At 37.6% G+C, this 23,717-nt stretch overlaps 1 long non-coding RNA gene and 1 other non-coding gene across 2 annotated transcripts; both read left to right on the plus strand.

The window, feature by feature from the left end:
- Positions 1-7,068: 7,068 nt before the first annotated feature.
- Positions 7,069-7,175, plus strand: LOC149015683 (small nucleolar RNA R71). Its single transcript, XR_016173788.1, has one exon. It is a non-coding gene; the product is annotated as a small nucleolar RNA R71 (small nucleolar RNA).
- A 7,829-nt stretch (positions 7,176-15,004) lies between these two features.
- LOC149015684 (uncharacterized) lies at positions 15,005-18,407 on the plus strand. The gene is made up of 5 exons (XR_016173595.1): positions 15,005-15,444; positions 16,243-16,346; positions 17,017-17,277; positions 17,354-17,478; positions 18,141-18,407. It is a non-coding gene; the product is annotated as an uncharacterized LOC149015684 (long non-coding RNA).
- The last annotated feature ends 5,310 nt before the right edge of the window (positions 18,408-23,717 follow it).

Raw genomic sequence — 23,717 nt, forward strand, 5'->3', positions numbered from 1 at the left:
ATCCAGACGGTTGGATACATGATACATGTTAAATCTAAATAAAAATTCTCTATTTTAGAAAAATTTTAAAAATGTAAGAATTCATATCTCTTACTAGGTGGTTTAGATAAATACTAGTGAGTTGATGCAAGTTAAATGCTGTTGCATCGCACAATGTAAGGAACATACCAAAATCTCTTACTTGGCTTGTAATGCCGCCAATCAAATTTAGTGGAACTTTGTTAAAAGTTGGTGAAGCTCCCATCATTTAAACATCTATCACTAACCACTAAATTTAGCAAAAACAGAAAATAGCAAAAAGATTTTAAGGTAAAGCTAAAACATTATTTCACTAATTCTCATGGTAGAACAAAATTAGGTATCCCTCGTTCTCTCACAGAGAGAAGGAATCTGTTCCTCTTGTTTGCTTAGTTTTCTTTGAAGTCATCAAATATCTTAGTGTTTCTTTCCTCGTCAACGGATTTTGTTTTCTTGGGACAAAAGATTTTTAGGGTTTCGATTCAGTGTTGATGATCGATGAGATCTCTAATTTAAACAAAATTCATCAAAGAAACAGGAATGGCGCATCGTAGGAGCTTTTCTGCTTGTGTTGGTGGCTTAATAAAGAACGAAATTGGAACGACGGAGCTGTTCTACCCTAATTCCCAGCAAAAGGCACAAGTTAGAAGAGATTACTTTCTTGAGTGTGATGAAAATTTGAAAGAATCACTGCTTGCTGCTGCAGTTCCTCGCTTTCGAAGGGGTTCACAGATTCCGGCGGTAGTACCAAAAGGATTTTTAGCGGTTTACGTTGGATCGAATCTCCGGCGGTACGTCATTCCGACGACTTATCTATCTCTGCCTGAATTTGGAGCTTTGATGGAGAAAGCAACTGAGGAATTTGGGTTTCAACAAGAAGGAGGACTGAAAATTCCATGTGAGGAAGAACAATTTGAAGAGGTCCTACTAAAATGTTTGGGAACGCAACAGAAGATGAGGGGAAAGAAGTAGAAAGGCGTGGTGATCGAATGAGGCAGGCATATATGGATTTGATGAGATATTTAAATGATTCCATTTCATTGGTTTTAGATATACTGGATCTGAAGCTCCAAAGTTATAACTTTCTTCAATTTTGACCTTGTGGTAGCGAATAAGTATCCGCCATTTAATAGCTTTCCATTTTTATTTTTTAAAAGAGAAGTTTGTATGTTATCTCATTTATCTAATTATAAATGATAAATGACAAATGATAATAGAATAAAGGGACAATTATTATTGCCCCATATACTTTAGTTTTATTACTACTTGTTGGTTCAAATTAATCTATCAAAAGATAGGAGATAGATCCTTACCTGGATTTGCTTGTTTCAAATAAGAAATATTGCAGCGAAAGAAAACTATAATCCACGTCCACGGCCACATTCCGCTATAAAATCATCACCTACAAGTCCTCCAAAATTTTGAGGAAAGGGAAGAAAGTCTACAAGCTAAATACCACTGTGGATGGATGGTTAAAGCTCAAAATCAAAACTTAGGAGAAGAAAACCTTCAAAAACTTTCCTCATTTCTGCATTTCTTGGAGAGAGAGAGAGAGAGAGAGAGAGGAGAGAGAGAGAGAGAGAGAGAGAGAGCAAAAGTAGTTTCCAAAACTGAATGCCGTAACTATATTGTGTGAAGAGTGGTTTGGCAATTACCAAAATATATCCCTATATTTTGTAACCACCTATTAAGCAAACTTCCACAATTTTCCTTGGGCATAGTAATAAATCCCAACATCTCTTACTTGCACAAAGGTAAGTATAGATCTCTCTATCATAGTGTGTCCCAGACACACATGTATATCCTAGATATACACATTTCGATCTCTCTATCACAGTGTGTTATATTGTGATATAGACACACATGTATATTGCCTGTGAAATTTAAAAGTAACCGCAAGCGCACGGTATTGTGTAGCTAACGGGTCGATCTCAAGGAGATATACCACTTAGAATTCAACTTCTTAATAGTAATGCGAGAGTGGAATGATTGAATTTTTGTTAACTAATTAACTAAACTAAACGATCCTAATCTATACGTCTAATGCAATTGAATTGAAACGAAAAATAAATTAAACACAATCAATGCATAAATAAAAGATAGGAAAAAAATGCGAACAATAAAAATATAAAGGAAAAAAAAGTAAAACCAGTTAGTATGTTAAAGCAGTTAGTAAAATTTAGTTCATAGCTAAAATGCAGATGCAACACCACCCGTCACCAGAAGCAGAGGCACGCCTGTAGGCTTGCTCCGGTTATGTGGTCCGAGATGATGAATAAATAGGCAGAAAGTAAATAACAGAAAGTAAATAACAAAACAATAAACAAAGCAATAAAAGGAAAAGGAAGCATTAACCAAAGAGAGGCACGACTGTAGGCATCTCTAATCAAGGATCCAGGGGAAGGGGGAACAATAAATAATGCTGAAAGTAAATCTTAAATTAAGAATATGGAGGGATAGATAGAAACGGGAATGGAGGGAGGAGAGAAGGTTACTTACTTGCGAATTGAACAAATGATTCGAATCTCAACCAACCCTAACAACCAGATCTAGATCTAGAATGATCTAAATTTGCAATTGCTAGACCCAGAGAAAAACAAATCTAAAAACTTGAAATTTGAACTTGAATTGCATTACATAAAAAAATTATACCTAAACATTGAATCTAGAAATTTAAATGCAAGCAAAGAAAACTAGAGAAAGCCTAAATAAACTGAAGAGAGAAGAAAGAATGATTCTACTAAGCTCTAGAACACCTTCTCCTTTGATGGAGTATGCTCTCCTTTTATAGAGTTTACATGAGATATGAAGCACTGCTGAATTTGAATAAAACTCAGGTTTTCTATCTGACTTAGCCAATTAGGGTTTTGACGTACTAATTGCACCGACTTAGAGAGATCAGATGCATAATTCCACCGTTGGATTTGAGGTTAAAGTAGTCGTGAAGTTCTCCTCCAAAAATCAGCATGATCGGACATCGGATGACCATTCGATGAAGGGTTTGATTGAAACTTGACAGAGGCATTCAAAAACGGGATTTTTCATCTTTTTCTTTCTGAATATAATTCTTTTTCATCATTTTCTTTCTTTAATTAAATCCAAGATAGGAGATAAGACATTGAGGTATGCAATGACTCTTTTCCATTTGGACTCTCTCAATAATATCTCTGTAGATTTGATTTAAAATCGCAGCCGTAGATCAAATTTGCCTTCTTTATCTCTTCAATATTTCGGAGTTGGCTCATAATCACACATCTCTAGCCCATCATGCTCCAGATCAGGCCCATTTTCGCTTTGAGAATTTGAATGGACTTGTTGACGTGTAAAATAGCATGATTCAAGCCCAAAACTCCAAATATTTCTTCAATCTTGAAAAGTCCTAAAATCTGCAAAACCAACATAAAACCCAAGGTAACTCCACTCTAAGTGTATAAAATGCATGCTTTATGCCCTAAGATTTCACACATAAATGTGCTCATCAGATTCCCCCACACTTAGACTAAGCTTGTCCTCAAACAAAAATTAAAGAAAAATACAAATGTAGGTAAGAAACTAGTGCAACAAAATAAATCCTAACTCACTTTCGTAGGAATCACAGTTACATTTAGCATGTGCAACAGGCCTTTAAACCATTAGGTTACTCCTAGAGGACGAGTTTTGTCTTCTGGATGTTTGCAGTGAATGTACATCCAAAATTCCAATTTTAGCTCAAAATAAAACATTGCAAATTCCAACTCTAACAATTGGTAAGTACTCATACAGGATCAATAGCTATGACAATTTTTCTCACCATTGATTTAAGATCCCCCACACTTGAACTTTATTACCCCATATTGATTTTTTAGACTTAGCATATATCTTAATCAAAGACTCACCTTATATCTTTCAAGTACACCTCTCCTTTAAGCAAAACCACTCATAAAGTAAGGGGACCAAGGACTAAGGTTTTGAAGTATTTTTGACCAAACAATTTTACCAAGGCATTGATGACACTTGTATTTATCTCTCTTTTCTTTTGAGTAGTGAACTCTACATTACTCCAATACGGTTGGCTTGAATGACATGATGGAGCAAACACCAGAAACCCAAGTTACTTTGTAGCTTTGCTTTGCATATGCCCACATAGATAGTTATGCGAGAGTTCTTTTCAATAATCTTCTTCCTAAGAGTTTCGATCAAGTCACCTCGATTCCTGTGTGTTTTTTTTTTTTTTTTTTTGTCATATGCCATACACAAAATTGATCTCAACATCTAGCCAAAGAAACAAGGATCCACAAAACTTATAGATGGTCCAACGCCTTAAGTTAAGGGCTTTTTATTTTTCTAAGGAAAAACGCATCTCAACATATATACAAGTTACATTCCTCTCAACAGGGATTCTATGTGTTCACGATGGGTACCAAAATCACTATCATTTCACACATCATAGAAATTGAAAGAATGTGTATACTAACCAAAAGTCAAAGTTAAAATCTACAATGAAGCTATACCCCCCCCCCCCCCCCCACACACACACTTAAGTAATGCAATGTCCTCAATGTCTGCATGCTAAACAAGGAAGACAATTGAGGGGTATACCTTTCAGTCAAGATGTGCTTATCATGGGAAGCTTTAGTCTTATCTTCAATATCAATGTATGATGGGGAAGGCACTCCAAATAAGAAAAATCGTGAATCGAAAAATCATCTCTAAAGATCTCAAGAAAAACATTCACAATGTTAAAGAAAATTATCATCATACGTTGAGGTTCTCTAGAAGGTTTTGCATCTTTCATAAGATGAATATAATGTTGTTCAATGGAAGAGCTTAGACCTTTGATATGAGTGACAAACCAACCCAATGCTTCTCTGTTATCATTCAACAGTGTGACCAACTCTTCTGCTTTGTCAGAAGTTAAATTAGAGACAACAATGACAAGAAGATGATTATCTTGTCCCAGGAAAGCATACTTTATATTAGAAGGCAACTCTTTCAATTCTAGCTTGGGGGGTTCAATTATTGAGGGCTTGGGAATGGAGATGGATATGGATAGAGGTTTAACAGGCTCCAAAGGTGTGTGAAAATTTAAGACTTCATAAAAGAAAGTTTCACTATCATCATCCAACATATCCATACATTCTTGAAATTCAGAATCAAAATCAATCTCAAAGCTGGTAATCACATCATTAGGAAAATCAAAAGATTCCTCAAGCATATTGATCTCTTCTTCTATTTGTGGTTGTTTCCCTATCCTGAACATATTAAACTCTACGTTTGATTTCCAAAAGATAATCGTAAGAGGCCATTTCGACAATTGATTAATGCATTACTAGTAGCCAAAAATGGTCTTCCTAAAATTATTGGGATTTCATCCTTGATTGAAAAAGGTTTAGTATCTAGCACAATGAAATCAATTGGAAAAATAAATTCTCCCACTTTCAGTAAAACATCTTCAACCATCCCTTTAGGAATCTTAACTGACCTATCTGCCAACTGAAGAGTAGTTCTAGTTGTTTTCAATTCTCCCAATCCTAGTTGCTTATAAACATGGTAAGGCAATAGATTTACACTTGCACCAAGATCAAGTAAAGCATGTTCAATGTGTGTATTGCCTATGACACAAGCTATGGTGGGGCTCCCTGGATCCTTATACTTGGCTGCTATAGGTTGAGTAATTATGGAACTAATGTTACCTGCCAAGAACGCCTTTTTAGGAATGCTAGTGATTCTTTTATGAATGCATAAATCTTTCAACACTTTTGCATAGGCGGGGATCTGAGATATGGCATCCAAAAGAGGGATATTCACTTCTATCTTTTTGAAAACATCAAAAATTTTCTCCATAATTGCAGTCTTCTTCTTATTAACTAGACGACTAGGATAAGGAGCCTTAAAAACATAAGGACTCTCATTTGAAATTTGCTCTTTTCTCATAGTTTCTGATAGTGGTTCACCAAACTTAGGTACTGCTAAAGCAACTGGCTCATCCTCAATTTCTATAGGTTCTTCAGACAAACTTTTATTAGGAGATACTTGAACATTCTCCTCATCACAGTGGTCGCTATTCTCGCTCTTTTCATTAATATGTGACTCACCTGTTAAATACCCTTTCCCACTTCTCAGTACAGACACATAATTAATTGAAGCTAAAGAAGAATGGGAGGATTCAACTTGGTTGACTTGATTTGGTGGTCTTTGTTGAATCTGAATCCTAGGATTTAACTCATGTTGGCTAGGCATTTTACCTTTTTCTCGCTCAATCAAAGCACTTGCAAGAGTGGAAATTTGTTTTTCCATATTATGCATAGAAGTCATGAAGGTGCTGGAAAGTACTTCCATATTCTTCTCTAAGGAAGAGAGACAAGAAAACTCTGGATTGTTACCTCTGTTGAAACCAGGTGATGATTGATTTTGTGCAATGTGAGGCATATGAGGCAAAATAGGTGGATTGACAGGCCTAGCTAAATTGGCATTCTGGAAATTTGGGGCTTGAGGGAACTGGACATTTGGATTATAAGAAAATTGGGCATTTTGTTTTTGAGGGGCACCAAATTGATTTTGTGTGGAATAATTGCTTAATCCATTTTGGTTTTGCCCTTGAGACCATGAAAAGTTAGGATGATTCTTCCACCCGGGTTGTACGTGTTCGTCGGGTTTGGAAACATCGCACTGACATTTTCATGTTGGCCTCCAGAATAGCTAGGGCATTCCTCAATTACATGTGTAGGAGATTGACACCATTCACACATAGCAATAGATTTGTCAATAAAATCTGCTTGACTAGGTGGTGGTGGTGCAGCTTTAACTACAAAAGTCTCTAACTTTTTCAAAAGATTATCTAGTTGTACTTCCTTATGAACTTGGCTATCAACAAAATATCCCCTACTAGTCCTTTCAGACTCTTGGGTTGACTCCCATTCTCTAATTCTATCTGCTAGATCTAAAAGAAATTCCCAAGCTTCAGAATCATCAATGAATGATGTAAATCCTGTGGGGCACATAGATTCCAAGAGTTGCTTTGTTTGATAATCGATACCCTCATAAATTATTTGACATAAATGCCATAATTCTATACCATGGTGAGGGCATTCTTGGAGAAGGCTTTGGAACCTCTCCATTACCTTAGCAAATGACTCATTGGGTTTCTGACGAAATTGAAGAATATCATTTCTTATTTTATTCGTCTTAGAGAAAGGAAAGAATTTCTTCAAGAATAGGATAGTGAATTGTTCCCATGTGATAATGCTATCCCTAGGTAAGCTATAAAGCCACTTTTTGGCTTGATCCTTTAATGCAAATGTAATGAACCGTAGTCTTACGACATCATTAGTGAGTTGTTGTACCTTCATAAGGACACAAACCTCCTCAAACTCCCTAAGAAACAAATATGCATCTTGATCAGGTATCCCATGAAATTGGGGTAACATAGATAGATAATGAGATTTGAGCTCAAAATTATTGCCCCTCACTTCGTAACGTATAAGGAAGGTTGTGCGTCGAGTTGGATAAAATCTATCCCTAAGACTGTTAGGTGGAGGTGGTGGAGGTACACCTTCCATGGTCAAGTTAGACACTCGGACAATTCTATTTGTAGAATCACGAGTCCAGACACACATGCACTAACTCCCTAATGCAATTAATGGCTCTTATGAAAGAATGAGATATTTTTATAAATAAAAATAAATTAACTAAAGAATAAAAGAAAGGAAAATAACAAAAACAAAAGGAAAGTAGTGAATTTCCCACCACAAAGATTGAAACAATGATTCAAAAGCTGTAAGGTTGTCGTATAGCTGAGCGCTGTATAGGTTTGACAGCAAGGGAATTTGTATAATCTTCGGAGCCACCTACAATCAAATCCCGGGGATTCGCGGAGTGGGGACTACTATACGTTTTTGTTTCTACTTAAGAGTAATATCTTTGAATTTGAATTTTTTTTTTAAACACTTCGATTTACCTAAGAATGAGAAAAATAAAGAGGACTAATACCTCCCCGGCAACGGGGCCAAAAACTTGTCTGTGAAATTTAAAAGTAACCGCAAGCGCACGGTATCGTGTAGCTAATGGGTCGATCTCAAGGAGATATACCACTTAGAATTCAACTTCTTAATAGTAATGCGAGAGTGGAATGATCCAATTTTTGTTAACTAATTAACTAAACTAAATGATCCTAATCTACATGTCTAATGCAATCGAATTGAAACGAAAAATAAATTAAACACAATCAATGCATAAATAAAAGACAGGAAAAAAAATGCGAACAATAAAAATAAAAAGGAAAAAAAAGTAAAACCAGTTAGTATGTTAAAGCAGTCAGTAAAATTTAGTTCATAGCTAAAATGCAGATGCAACACCACCCGTCACCAGAAGCAGAGGCACGCCTGTAGGCTTGCTCTGGTTATGTGGTCCGAGATGATGAATGAATAGGCAGAAAGTAAATAACAGAACGTAAATAACAAAGCAATAAAAGGAAAAGGAAACTTTAACCAAAGAGAGGCACGGCTGTAGGCATCTCTAATCAAGGATCCAGGGGAAGGGGGAACAATAAATAATGCTGAAAGTAAATCCTAAATTTAAGAATATGGAGGGGTAGATAGAAGCGGGAATGGAGGGAGGAGAGAAGATTAATAAAGAAGGTTACTTACTAGCGAATTGAACAAATGATTCGAATCTCAACCAACCCTAACAACCAGATCTAGATCTAGAATGATCTAAATTTGCAATTGCTAGACCCAGAGAAAAACAAATCTAAAAACTTGAAATTTGAACTTGAATTGCATTACATAAAAAAATTATACCTAAACATTGAATCTAGAAATTTAAATCTCACAAATGCAAGCAAAGAAAACTAGAGAAAGCCTAAATAAACTGAAGAGAGAAGAAAGAATGCTTCTACTAAGCTCTAGAACACCTTCTCCTTTGATGGAGTATGCTCTCCTTTTATAGAGTTTACATGAGATATGAAGCACGGCTGAATTTGAATAAAACTCAGGGTTTCTATCTGACTTAGCCAATTAAGGTTTTGACGTACTAATCGCACCAACTTAGAGATATCAGATGCATAATTCCACCGTTGGATTTGAGGTTTAAGTAGTCGTGAAGTTCTCCTCCAAATATCAGCGTGATCGGACATCGGATGACCATTCGATGAAGGGTTTGATCGAAACTGGACAGAGGCATTCAAAAACGGAATTTTTCCTCTTTTTCTTTCTGAATATAATTCTTTTTCCTCATTTTCTTTCTTTAATTAAATCCAAGATAGGAGATAAGATATTGAGGTATGCAAGGACTCTTTTCCATTTGGACTCTCTCAATAATATCTCTGTAGATTTGATTTAAAATCGCAGCCGTAGATCAAATTTGCCTTCTTTATCTCTTCAATATTTCGGAGTTGGCCCATAATCACACATCTCTAGCCCATCATGCTCCAGATCAGGCCCATTTTCGCATTTGAGAATTTGAATGGACTTCTTGACGTGTAAAATAGCATGATTCAAGCCCAAAACTCCGAATATTTGCTTAAATCTTGAAAAGTCCTAAAATCTGCAAAAAGAACATAAAACCCAAGGTAACTCCACTCTAAGTGTATAAAATGCATGCTTTATGCCCTAAGATTTCACACATAAATGTGCTCATCATATATCCCAAATATACATCTTCGATCTTTCTACTATGTATCCCAGACACATAGAACACTTGTGTCCTAAACACCAACATCCACAAGTTATACAGGTAAATGGGTCGTGCGACCGGTGATATACCTACACTCAGGAGCGCCAAACTAGAAACCTTCCCAGAAGGCCAAAATGATAGCATCACTGAAAATAAATACATCAAATAAGCATTAATATACCACATTGTCCTAGGTTTATTCAAACTCACTAGAAAAAAGGTATATCGATCCTCTGAGAGATGACCTTCTTGTCCTGAAAATGTTTGCTTTTCACACCATACCTGCTGGTATCGGTCCCGCTCGACAACCCGTCGGTGTGATCCACAATCACAAAATCCACAGTTTACCCATCAATGATAATAAATGCACGCAATAATAATCCAAATAACTGAATAGAATATATTACATGAGTCCAATACTCGAAAGGAATGAATCAAAGAAAAATGAATAAAGTAATTATGTCCCAAAATTTATAGAGTTTAGCGAAAGCAAAAGTTAAGTTTGATTGCTTCTTTGCGTACTCTCATAAAGGATGGTCTTTTCCTCTAACTTTGCAATGAAGGGAGTCATCCAGCCCTCCTACACTGACTCTCAAAATGACACACTATCTGCTCCTCCTGCCATCAATGGGTGCTATAAGCACACTCCAGGCATTCGCAAGTAGCTTCATGACATACATCTCCACTTCCCATTGGCACCTCCATTGCTTCTTAACTGGGTTCTCTTAATCATAGGGAAATTCTCCCAATCCAGGATTCCCATCTGTTTAGTTTAACAAATAATCACAAAAGGAATGAGTTCTAATGAACCCAGTAAGAAATAAATTTCACATACATATCAACATCTTATCATGAATAACAATGTATACAAAGGATGATATGCAAGTATATGGATGCAGCTAAAATCTAATTATGCAAGTCTCTAATACGGTAGACATGCTTTAAAATGTAACACCAACCCTCCTATGGGTAGGTCTACTCACTCTGATCCCTCACGGACTGGTTACCTCTATTGGGATTGTCACATCCACCTAGACAGTACCCTAACTCCAATACCCGGATGTGTGATCCATAGTCCCAAAAATAAGTTTATGGCAATCATATACCCACATTGCACAATAATATAATCAAGAGCAAAGAACAATCATTGGATAATAATATTAAGAAACAATCAAATAAAGATCTTAGAATAAATCTCAAAGTATATCAGAGTACAAAATAAAATGATACCAATCAGAAAAATAACTATAGAGTATAGTGGAAAATAACTCTATAGATCAATGTGGAAAGTAGAACAAAACTTTAAAGAATTACAACTGAATAAAAAGGAAAGACTAAGTCTATTCATACAACTCCATAAACTCAAATACAGTATGTTTAAACTCAAAGACTTTCGTATCCAAACACGGGCGCTATAGTTCTAAAATAGGACTAATCCTGGTATGCACCATCGTCACTGGAAATCTTCACCATTATGTTCGTAACAGCCAAGATCTTACAAATAATACGGGTCACTCACCGTGGTCTCATAGTCCAAGCTCTCGCAGTCGTCAGTTCTTGCAACAAAATCTAAAGAAAAACATATTCCCTAAAGAGTGAGGTCAACAGTACTCAGCAAGTAGTTTAATTCACAATTAACAAATACATATAGTTCAGAACAAGCATGATGCAATATGATATGAGATAGTAATACAAGTATGCTTCTAACTCTATATATGCTAGTCTCTAATGGCAGACACGCATTAAGATAGAACACCATACTCCTTTGAGCAGTCTTAGTCACTCTCCCTCAACAGTCTCTGTCTATTGGGTTCTCCACAATAGTTGGGTCAAGGCATCCTTCTCGGACTTTTCATGGATGGGGTTTCGGTCACCACTCTCTCACTCCACCATTGGTATGAGTATTGGCGCATGTCAGGGTTGTACCTAGCCCAATGCATAGTTGTGGAATCCATCCCAAACCCTAACCTAGACACCTTGTTTGTTTTGGTGAAGAAGAGCTTGTTTGATGTTTGACCTTGAAGTTGGACCTTGAGCACAATGTTGATATCTTTGGAAGGTCCTAGGAAGTCAAGTCAGACCTCTCCCTTAGTGTAGATCCGAAGTCTTGAAGTGAAGGAAGAAGTCTTTGTGGGCCATCTTAGTGGAAAACATGGTGTTTGAATCAAAACCCATGGAGATTGATGATGGAGTTCCTTTTTGGAAACCTTGTCTGATTTGGAGAAGAAACTGCACCTTGGTGTTGAAGAGCTTGGTTGATGGACCTAAAGCCTAGTTGGACATGGGTTGAAGGCATCCCTCCATGCTAGGTGAGTTGTTTGATGAGTTGTGAGAAACCCATTCAAAAATGATGAGGTTTGGACCTTGTTTTCCCTGACTTGGGTTTGCTGTCAACTTGGGTCTATTGATGGGTCTACTGGGCCAATCGACCAAGCAATCGACCCACAGTGACAGGGTCAGGGACAATTGTGTAAAACTCTAATTTTTAGGGTTTTTATTGTTTTATTTAAGGGTGGGGGGGGGGGACTCCGTGTTTTTCACTCACTATCAATTTTAAAGCCTCTGGAGAATGTGGGAAGAACCTTAGACCTTCCTCTTTGAAGCCAAGGAAGATCCCCAAGTATCTGTTTGAGTTCCTACATTGAATCTTCTTCTACAATGGTTAGTAATTGATCTGTTTCTTCTCTAATATACTTTCTCTTCTATTTCTTCTGATTGTTTGATTATGAGGAGGGTATTACACTACTGTAATGGCCTATTCTCAGAATCCTCTTAGTCTTAGAGTGAATCCCCATTCACTCTATGTTTTTTGAAGCCATATGGTGATGTTCCATGTATTTGATCTGGCATGAGATCATGAGTTACCCCCTCCTTAATTTTCTACCTATCTTTATGTTTGTGGAAAGGTCTCACACCATTGTTACAACCTTTCCTTCTATCCCCATAATTTTTGGTGAATCTCTTTTCCCTTTTCTCTTTGTGAATCTATTATTGGTTGATTTTGAAGGGAAATTTTTAGGGTAACCTTCAAGAAAGGGATATCCATTCAAAGATCTTGATTTTCTTTTATCTATTAGACCCTTCCCAATGCCAATTCTTGATTTTGAAATACTGTTCTTTCTTTCCTAGAGTGAAACCCCATTCTCTCTAGTCTTTTCGTGAGTTACACGTACTCTCTTCGGTAAAACCCTAATTGTTATGGTTCAATTAGAATTCTTTTCCTTTGATTTTATTTGATGCTTAGACCTTCCTAGATAGTCTTAGTATGTTTATGGGGATCTCCCCTTCGAATTTCGGAATAATAGGACTTCAAACGAAGAAGTTATGACCAAATTAGTGTATTCTGTCCGTCTTGAATTTGCTTGGTCGATCCATCAACCAAGAGCATCAACCAAAGGGTTGTTGACAACAACTTTTTGCTGTTTTGACTCCGTTTCAACTTCTATCTTTTGAAATTACTTCTTATGATCTATACATGTCTCAAGCTTGTTTAGGTGATTTTGGAATTGATCTCTGATCTCTTACTTGAAGATTATAATTTCGGATTACGAGGTAATTATATCACTCACAATTTGCATATTTACATACCTTGTTGTGATATGACATGAATGTATGATCTACCTATTGCTGTCTTGTTTTCTTTACATTATATTACTTCTGTAACTACAATAGCATGTTCATATTGAGATTTACACATCAGAATTTATTATGGAGTAATGTGAATGTGATTTGGACTATGATGTGAATGTGAATGTGATATGTATGGAATCATGATATGATGTGAATGCCTAGGTTGTAGTTGTGGAATGGGGAATGACCTTTTTCCCTTTTTGTCTTTGGACACCAGTGGAGGTGGTATGGGACGCTTTCCTATGGTGCCTTGTGGTGCTTTCCCTGACTACTGGTTGACATACCTAGGATTGGTCTAGAAGTATTTGGCTAGGAAACCCTTGTCATATTTGACCCTATCGGAAGGGAAATTGAGACCGAGTGACTTGTGGCAGCAGTGGGGATTTGTGGGCGCTCAAGACCGGTAACCAACCCGTGAGAGGACATGAATCACATTGTGGGGGATATTCATTGGTAGGGTTGCATGTGGTAGACTTGGGCTCATGGGCACTCAAGACCAATAGACAATCAATGAGAGGACATGAGATCTTCCCGTTTACTATGTGTGGATGACCAATAGGGTTAAGACTCTACATAGCCGGGAAGGAGATGGTGACTCAAGTGGGAAAGGTACCGGAAAGGATTGCGAGAAGCGGGGAATGGACATATCTAACCCTAAGTAGATGTGACTTAGTAGATGACTTGCATTGGGCTAAGATTAACCCTGTACACGTGCCAGTACTCAGACCAAATGCTAATGTGAGAGAGTGTTGACCTAAACCCCGGCCATGGTATGTCCATGAAGGTTTCAGGACCCATTTACTAAACGAAGAACCCACACTACAAGAAAAGGGATCAACATCGGCACTTTCAGTAAAGATATATGGGCGTTTTAAGGAAATGCCGTAGTATGTGAACATATAAATGCGTTTTCATATAAACGCCGTTATATGGTTATATATAGTGGTGTTTGAAGGAAACGCCGTAGTATAACACTTTTAACGGCGTTTTTAACAAACGCCGTTGAATGTCCCTTTCATTTCTCTCATTATGTATTGTCTGTATAAGGGGCTGTAGTATAACACTTTTAATGGCGTTTTTTTTACAAATGCCGCTGTATGCCCCTTTATTTCTCTCATAAGGGCTGTAGTATAACACTTTTAATGGCGTTTTTTACAAACGCCGCTGTATGTCCCTTTCATTTCTTCACCTGTTGCATTATTTGTGTTTGAAGGAAATGCGGTAGTGTAACACTTTTAACGGCGTTTGTAAGCCGTTGAATGTCTCTTTCATTTCTCTCATTATGTATTGTCTGTATAAGGGGCTGTAGTATAACACTTTTAATGGCATTTTTTACAAACGCAGCTGTATGTCCCTTTCATTTCTTCACCTGTTGCATTATTTGTATAGGAGTCTGACGGATTTTGTATAATACACTTAACGGCATTTTTTTTACAACCGCCGTTGTAGTTCTTGCAGCGGAATTTGTTTCTCCCTAATTCCTCCCGCCCAATGCTAATATTGGCAGAACATAAGGAACCCAGATGAAGTCTTGAGTATTCTAGACGCTAAACAGACTTGGACGTACGTTGCAGATTTATAAAAATGAAATAGAGGGTTGGAGTTAACAGCGCCAACTCTTCTCTAGCTACCTTTGGGCTAGAAGTCGAAATAATCGAACTTAGCCAAGACATTCATGTCTTCATCGGTAGCTAAGTAACCCATTTCTTCACTCTCAAGCTTCGTCACTTGCTGTTTTTCTTCTCCTTCTTGTTGCCCTTCCCAGCTTTACCCAATCCCTGCATCTCCATTGTCCGTGCTACATTTCACTTTGGGAAAAAACGAAAAACCTGCGCCTAATTCTCTTGCCCAACCCTCTGGCTCTCTCGCTCTCGCTCTCGCTCTCTCTCCCATACCAGCTTGCAATATCTCTCGAGGTTTAAATCAGTGGTTGGATCACTAAACTTGTTCAGAGGCTTTCGTTTGGTCGATCAGAAGATAGTTTTAGTTTGCTCGAATCTCTTGATCGCTGAATTAGAAGATAGTTTGCTTTCGTTTGGTCATATCTCTCTTCTCCTTATGGTTTTCGTTTATCTGATTACAAAGAGATCGGGGTGGAAGCCAGACCAAGTATACGGAGGAGAGAAGATCTACTAGTCTGTAAAGGTATGGAATTCATTTTCTCTTTTCGTCTAATTTACTCTCTGTTCGAAGTAAGGAAATGGCAGAATTACCAGAAATCTGTGATTGCAATTTGTTGATATACATTTTAGCTGTATGAGTGAGCCTCCTTTGTGTGTGTGTATACATATATATGCTATTTGCTAGCTTCTTGGCCTTGAGTTTAGATCCATTGTTCGTTTTATTGTTTAATTAGGGATGCATCTTACAGTTCCAAGTTGAAAATCCGTGGCTGTCAAAGGTATCTTATCTTGTTCTATGAGTCTGCTCACCATGAATAAATATAAATTTTTATTTTAAATAATTCTTTTTCCTTTTTCCCCTCATGTTCTTCTCTTGATTCATATTCGGTGACAGATCCAAGATGATAGGGCTGAGTGTTTTCTAGTAAGAGAATTAGTGCTGGATATAATCTACACATTAACTTCGTAAGGATTAAGTGAAATATCTTTGGAAATTTGAGTATTTTTAATATTTTTTGGCATATATTATATATTAGGTATGAATTTTGTCCTTTTCTAATTGTTCAATCCGAATGATCTTAATTGCTTATGCATTTGTGGCATATGAAACTCCTCCTGGATTTCCAACAACCCAAAATCCCTGTTTGGTAAGTAAAGCTTCAATCTGGATTTCCATTAATAAATTTAAATTTGGACTGTTGTGTTTTGGCTGCAATGAGTCATTTAAGATTTCTATAAGTTAGCATTTACAGGGCCTGGTTATTCATTTCAAAATCCCATCTGGTATTTTTCTAATGGTGGTTTCTCTTTATTGTTACAGGTTGTCAGGTGTTTATTGATTGAGCCATTTCCAGAATCAGCTTTGAATGAACAGGCTGGCAAGATGTTACTTGAAACTTATGAAGAGTATGCTAGGCTTGCCAGGTGAGTGGTTCCTACTTGTTTTGTTTAATGACATGTCATGATGTTTTTGGATTTATTATCTTTCGAATATGAGTTGATACAATATCCTTAATTCTGTGCCCTTGTAGATTATTGTAATTTAAGTTGTTATATGTTTGAGGTTTCAATGACTATTTGTTGCCTCTTCAATTTTCAAAGAGAAATTTTGATTTATTTTCTTTCGGGGTGACCTTGACAAATTAGAGATTCTTGGATTAACTCTCACCAATCAGTGAAGAGGCTAGACAGTGGGATATCAGCAGAGCTGAAGATTAGACACTGACTAAAGGCATATCTGTCTTCGAGGTCTAGAGCTTTAGGAACAATAAGAACCTGTGCTAACCAGAATAGTTTGTCAATCAACCACTTGCATTTTCTTTTTGACTTCCTTAACAATCTTCACTTACCGCTCCTCGCCCAAGCACCTAGAACAAGACATTCTCGTTGTGTCGGTGGTGTATTTACATCAGTGATATTCATGCAACATGCACAAATGCATTTTGGATGCCTTTCTTTCCTGTCAAGCAAACAATTGGTCCCCTTCCATGTGTTGTTATATTGCTTCCCATCTCCATTGATTAATTACTTTGTTTGTTGGGTTCTTTCTTTATTTCTTTGCAGTCTTTTCCTGACAATTGGTTCTTCTAATTAGGGATTTGAAGTTCAAGATGCCAGGGAATTCAATGCTACATACCTAATGCTCACCCTGTTCGATCGATGGTTTTACTCTTACTGCACATCTGGTGCCAAATCTCAAATGCTGAATGATTTTGTGTGACTCAAAGGTGAACTTGATGATGACAGTTTTGGGAGCAATCTCTTTCTGACCATTTTCAAAATTCCTCTATTTTCTCTGTGCCTTGGTGAACTCATGAGGCATGTAACAGCATGCAAACTAATAATCCAGATTAAGGTTAGAAGGGTAAATCTTCATCAACTTATATTCCTTTTCATTGAAGGTCAAGGTTTAAACTTTTTCGTGTAAACAGGAGGTTGAGACCTTTTCACTGGCGTCATTCATTCGGAAAATTTAGTTATGTTCCTTCTGATATGCAATATATATGGTTGAAGATTAGAAGCTGTACTTTTTCCTACAAAGAATAACCTAGTGCAGGTATGTCAAAATCTGAACCTTGATGACAATCAAATCTATAAGACCTGTGAAGACTTTTTCTCTCTTTTGTTGATTGATAGACTTTTCTATATTGCTTTCTGGTAGTGAACCTTGATGTTCTGTTAAGGAATGTTGGCTTTCTAACTTGGTTTTGGTATTGCCTATGTTTTTGCCATGTATCTGTAGGGCTAAAGTGTTTCGTTAATTTTTCTTATCCTGTTTAATGAATTGATTCTCCATTTTTGCAATGTATGTTTTTCTCTTGTGTGATCTGGGATACAGATTAGAGTCTTTTATCAGTGAATGACCTGTTAACTATTTGTTTAACTGAGACTTCTCCAATGAAACCCCAATGCAAGTTGGTTAGTTGATGGGCAGCCTCGACTGCATCTTAATTTCTTCTTTTTACACTTCAGTGGTGTTGAGGACAGATGTTAAAAGTGTTTTGCAACAACTTCCTCTTTTCATGTCTCTTTGCTCTTTCTTTTTTTCATGGCTAACACTTTTAGAGGAATTGGTATCTCTCACAACATTGAATCATGTCTTACCCAATAAAGACATGTCAAGATCCAAAATTAATCTTCAGTATTTTTATGCAGGCCTTTGCTGTTGCTGTTGTTGTTTATGATTGTGTTGGTTATGTAGTTTTTAACTATTGACAGAGTGTAGATTCTTAATTCCCATCCTTGTGGGAGTGGCTGCTTCCTTCTTTCTCCAACATAAGAACTCAGCTTAGTGTTTGATCTGAACTCTGGTGGGATAGTTGTGGAACCAATAGACTCCTTGTTGTGGGGCATTGCCTCCGAAAAGGGATTTGCATAGGTTCTTGAAATGGCCCAAGGTTGCAGCGAAATGGGGAAGCTTCAGCAGTTCACGTCATGCAACATCACTACCATCCACTAAATTATCAAGTGGGTGTGATTGACTTTTGATCGTGAATTGGTTTGGTTTCTTATGTCTTTCTTTGTTCCTAATTTGTGTTTATGACTCTTTTGTTGCAATTTGAGCTTATGAGAAATGGTGATGGAGGTGGGCAGCTGTCTCTAGCTCCTGGAGGAGACACACGGCAACATCAGTTTGGTTGGAACAACAGAGGGGGCAGTAGCACTAATCGTGTTAGTGGTGGCTGGGCAGCTTCAGCTGCAGTTGTTGGATCACCCCAACTGTTCACAACCCCTGCAGCATCATCAGGATTCCCATCATTGTCCATAATAAACTCTCAGAGCTGGCTGCAGAAGAATGACTTGCATTCTCTCGTGAAAGAACTGTCTTATTAGTTCAATTGCTTAGAGGGGAGGGATTGCTGAACTCTGATCAAGAAATGTATTCTAGTGTGTTGGCATTGGAAACACTTTGGATTGATGATATATGTATAATGAAAAATGGTACATTTACATTTGTAAAATTGAATTTGAATTGATGGAATTGGATCTTCATTTGTAAAATTGAATTTGGCTTTTTGGAACCAAATTTTTTTTTTTTAATTAAGAAACTTATCCCGGCGTTTGACAAATGCCGGCAAATGTAACATATGACGGCATTTATTAAAACCGCCGGCAAAAAATAATGCTAAAGTCTATAGCGGTGTTTTCTAAAACGCCGCAATAAATAACTTTTAATAGGCAAAAATAGCCAATAAACAACTTTTAACACTTTTAACGGCGTTTATATAAAACGCCGGCAAATGTGTCGTCGTAAGTCACCATTACGTCATTTGCATTTAATGTCGGGGTAACAATACGGCAGTGCTTTTGCCGGCGTTTTTTGCGGTGTTTTTGAAATGCCGGGAAAATTTTACAGCAACACTTTTAGACTTACGGCGGCATTTTCAAAATGCCGCCGTAGGCCCTTTTTCTTGTAGTGCCAAGATGCCGAGAAGGCTGAGGGAGAGTGATTTGAGACCCACCCAGATGAGTATGGTGCTATGACTTAAAGCATGTCTGCCAATAGAGACCAGCATACATAAATAGAGTTAGAAGCATATTTGCATATATTGTTGCATATCATTGCATTTATGTTTGCCATGGAATGTGTGTGAAGATGTTTATTGTGATTGGATACTTGATAAGTTCTTTTTGAGCTTACCCTTTAGGGGACATATTTTTAGATGACCTTGCAGGTTCAGAAGAGAACCCGTACTATGGTACGGAGGACCCTTCCTTATATGGTGCAGCTCCAAAAGTCTCTAGAGAAGGTTATGACCAGTGGGGCAGCCAGCTCACAAGTTTGGATTGCTCTGATGGTTCCTATTGATGGCAGCCGGCATCATTTTGTTTTCCGATGGGATCGTGAGTTAGATGATGACCTGAAGCTACAAGAGCATGACCCAACAATGAAGAAGATGAAGGCTGAAGAAGATGAAGGCTGAAGAAGAAGAAGAGCCGACAGAAGATTTTGACTAGTTTACTTTGTTCTTCTAGACTTATATTTTATTTATGATAGCTTTAGGCTTTGCTTTAGATTTCGATCTACCTACCGCGTTTGTGTGTGGGGTATATTTCTGCCATACTCTACAATTTCTTTTGATTGGTATCTTGTTTTTCCACACTATGATATTCTTTTGTGATCATTCTGAGATCCTTTCTTGACTTTTATTATTAAATTACTTGAATACAATGATTTTTTCTTGCTTTTGATTATGTTATTGTGATAAGTGGATATGATCGTTCCAAAACTTGATCTTCGGGGCTGTGGATCATACACTCAGGTATTCCAAATAGGGTACCGGCTAGGTGGATGTGACAATAGTCCTCTACTGAGTCACATCAACTTGGAGTCGGATACCTCCCTTCAATGCACTAGACAGTCTGTTCCGGTATGATAGCCTCCCTTTCGTGCCTAGGAAATCCATTCCAGTACCTCCCTCCCAAGACTCATCGTAGCCAATGGCTCCAACCAACTTAGACTACGGACTCTTAACCCTATTGGTCATCCACATATAATAAACGGGAAGCTCTCATGTCCTCTCACGGGTTGGTTACCGGTCTTGAGTGCCCATGAGCCCAAGTTTATTATGCGAGACTTTACTAATGAATGGCTCCCACAATTTGATTACGTCCTCTCACGGGTTAGTTACCGGTCTTTAGCGCCCACAATCCCCATTATTGTCATGTGTCACTCGGCCTCAATACCCTTGCCAATGGGGTTTCCTAAACAAACTCATCTAGACAAGTCCTAGGTATGACATCTAATAGTTGTGGAAAGTGCCAAGGGGCACCATAGGAATGCGTCCGATACCACCTTCACTGGTGTCCAATGACAAAAATGCCCAATTGGCATTCCCCATTCCAAAACCACACGTAGGCAATCACATCGAATCATGATTCCATAAATATCACAATAAAGTCCAACTTACAAGTGAATTGATCACATTCACACAAGTATGAAATTTACATAATGAAACATATTATGGAATTACAAAAGTATAACATTGTAGAAGAAGTACTATTACAGTAGCTAACGCTTGCATACGAGTTCTAACATATCAAATCATGTAACCGTGTTAATTGTGAGTGAACGTACTCACCTTATATTTGATTTATAATCTCCGAAGAAAGAGGTCAAAGGGTAAGTCAAAAAATCACCAAAATAACCCTAAATAAACAAGTATATAGCATAAGGATCAAATCCTAATGATCGGAGACGAAATGGATGCAAAACAAGGAAAGTTGATGTTGTAACAACCCCCATATTTCTAACCCGAAATCCATATTGCAGGTCCGATAACCTGAAGGTCAAGCCATAATAAGTTGTGGAATATCCGGATTGAAGTCTATGATCCATATCCTGAGTCCATGGATTTGGATTCTCTTGATGAAGAACTTGTCTTATTGGGAAAGTGGATTTCCAGTCAAGAGGTGTTTGAAGATGTCTGAATTGAAGGTAAGACCTCCCCCACATGTTGTTTAGGGTTAGGTTGGAGTTGGGGATCAACCCCTTGAGCAAAGCACCCAAGTACTAAAAAGTACTAGGGGCGATTTCTTAAGGTAGTTGATTAGCCAATCAATCGCCCAAAGAGACCGCTAGGTCTGCTTCTGTGGTTTTGCCCTAATTTGCCCCTTGTTCCCTATATATAGCAAACCTCGACCTTTTTACTCATTATTTTACTCGGGATTGCTACTGTGGATGGTTTGGAGGTAGAGAACACGTGCTAGAAGGTGAGAGAAGCGTGGATTGCGAAGTAGAACCAATCCCTCATATGTTTTGTGAATCTTGAAGAGGTAAGTGATCTTCACTCACTCCATTCTCTTCCCTCATCTTTTGGAATGGTGTAGATCTATTTCTTTATTGTTGGTAGTAACTAAATTGTATTGGTTCTATTCTCTATCAATGATTTTGAGAAGATCCTATTCGAAAACGGATCCTTGCATTCGAATAAAGAATGGATCTAATCAAAGGAGATGAATTGAATTATGAATCTTTAGAATTTTAGGTTGTTGTTTCGTACCTTTGTTATAGGCTTCTTAAGAATGAAATTTGGACTTAAATCATCCCTAAATCGGATTAATATTGGATGATTGAAAGTCAAATATTCGGACTTACAAACTGTTTGGAACAAGGTGGTCGCTTATGGCGGTCGCTTGACCCAACCAACCGCCCCAAGCGATTGGCTGGGTCACAGTAGCTTTGTGAAGTTTGTCTTTGCTCTGATTTGACTCATGTCTTCTATATATTCTTGTAACCTTATGTTTAGGTGTTCTCTGAGTTTGCTAGAAGTGTTGTGGGTGAAGTTTAATTGTATTCTAATAAGCTTTTACATATTTATAGGTGAGGCCACACTATCTTATCTATATGTAAAGACATGCTATATGATAAATTGTATCTTTCTTACACTACCCATTGATCACATAACTTGCTGTAATTGTTTAAGTCATTGAATTGTAATTGATTATATGTCATAAATGATGTTTTTATATACTTTATCACTTTATTATATTGAATGAATGACTATATTATGATGGTGGATAGTGTGATGTAATTGTGATGGAAGGGTATCCAATTGGGTATGCATTGCTTGGGATATTAGAGGGCTGTAGTATGGGACACATGCTCACTGATGCCTCTATCACTATCATGACTGCTAGATGACATACCTAGGAAGTCTAGATTGCATGGCTAGGTACCCTTACATGCTACTACCCTTTCAATAGGTGAATTGAAACCGAATGACCCGTGATAATGGTGATGTGACTCTATTTCATCCTACAGCGGTAACCAGTTCGTGCAGAGACTCAGTGGTCCATTGTTGATCATACAATGGTAGGGTTGCATATGTTAGGGTTTGGGCTCATGGACATCCAAGGAGCGGCCATGGAGTCGTGAGGGGTCATGAGAGCATCTGCCCCAACAATATGTGGATGACCATAGGGTTACGGAATAAAGTCCAACAAAGGTAGTCAGTCCGTGAGGGTTCTTATTCCTAGGTTGAGAACGATAAGGAACCGAGTTGGTTGGTGCCATAGGGGAAGTATCTGGACTTCATGTAGTATGTTACTGTATGACCTTGCATTGGATTTTTTTTTGTTTTTGGTGAAACCTTGCATTGGATTAGAAACCCCGACATGCGCCAATACTCATGCCAATAGTCGTGGTAAGAGAGTGTTGACCTAAACCCCAGCCATGGTTGATTGATGAGGACTGAACCCCTTTACCCGGGATCCTAACAGAGGTAACCAGTTCGTGAGGGATCAGAGTGACTAGACCTACCCAGAGGAAGGCTGATGTTATATCTTAAAGCATTTCAACTGTCTAACTTGCATAGTTAGATCTTAGTAGCATTCATATTCTTGCATATCATTCATTTCATATATGCTTATTTGGATATGTTGTCATATGTATGAGAAATGTGTTATCCTTACTAAGTTCATTAGAACTCATTCCTTTCTTTGTGTATTATATTATAATTGTACAGATCCTTTTTGATTAATTATTTGAACTTGCTCTTGATTTCTATTTCTTGCATTTATTATTATTGATGGTAAGACCGTGGATCCTTTAATGGATCGCACCCACAGGTTGTCGGGCTGAACCGAGACCGGCGGGTGGGGTGTGACAGTTATCCTAGCACCTCTTTGGTCACTTGGGGTGACCATGGCAGGCGACCAAGCTGCGCTGTGTACAAATAACAAACTCCAATTTTAGTCGGAAACTCTTCTTTCGAGTTCGGAACACTCCGAAATTAATAGGAAAATTCTAAATAGTATATTAAGACTATCTAGCATTATCTAAGCATCTAACAT

The sequence above is a fragment of the Hakea prostrata genome, chromosome 5, assembly GCF_041222555.1.
Source record: "Hakea prostrata isolate BN-2017 chromosome 5, UWA_Hpros_2, whole genome shotgun sequence".
Lineage (NCBI taxonomy): Eukaryota > Viridiplantae > Streptophyta > Magnoliopsida > Proteales > Proteaceae > Hakea > Hakea prostrata.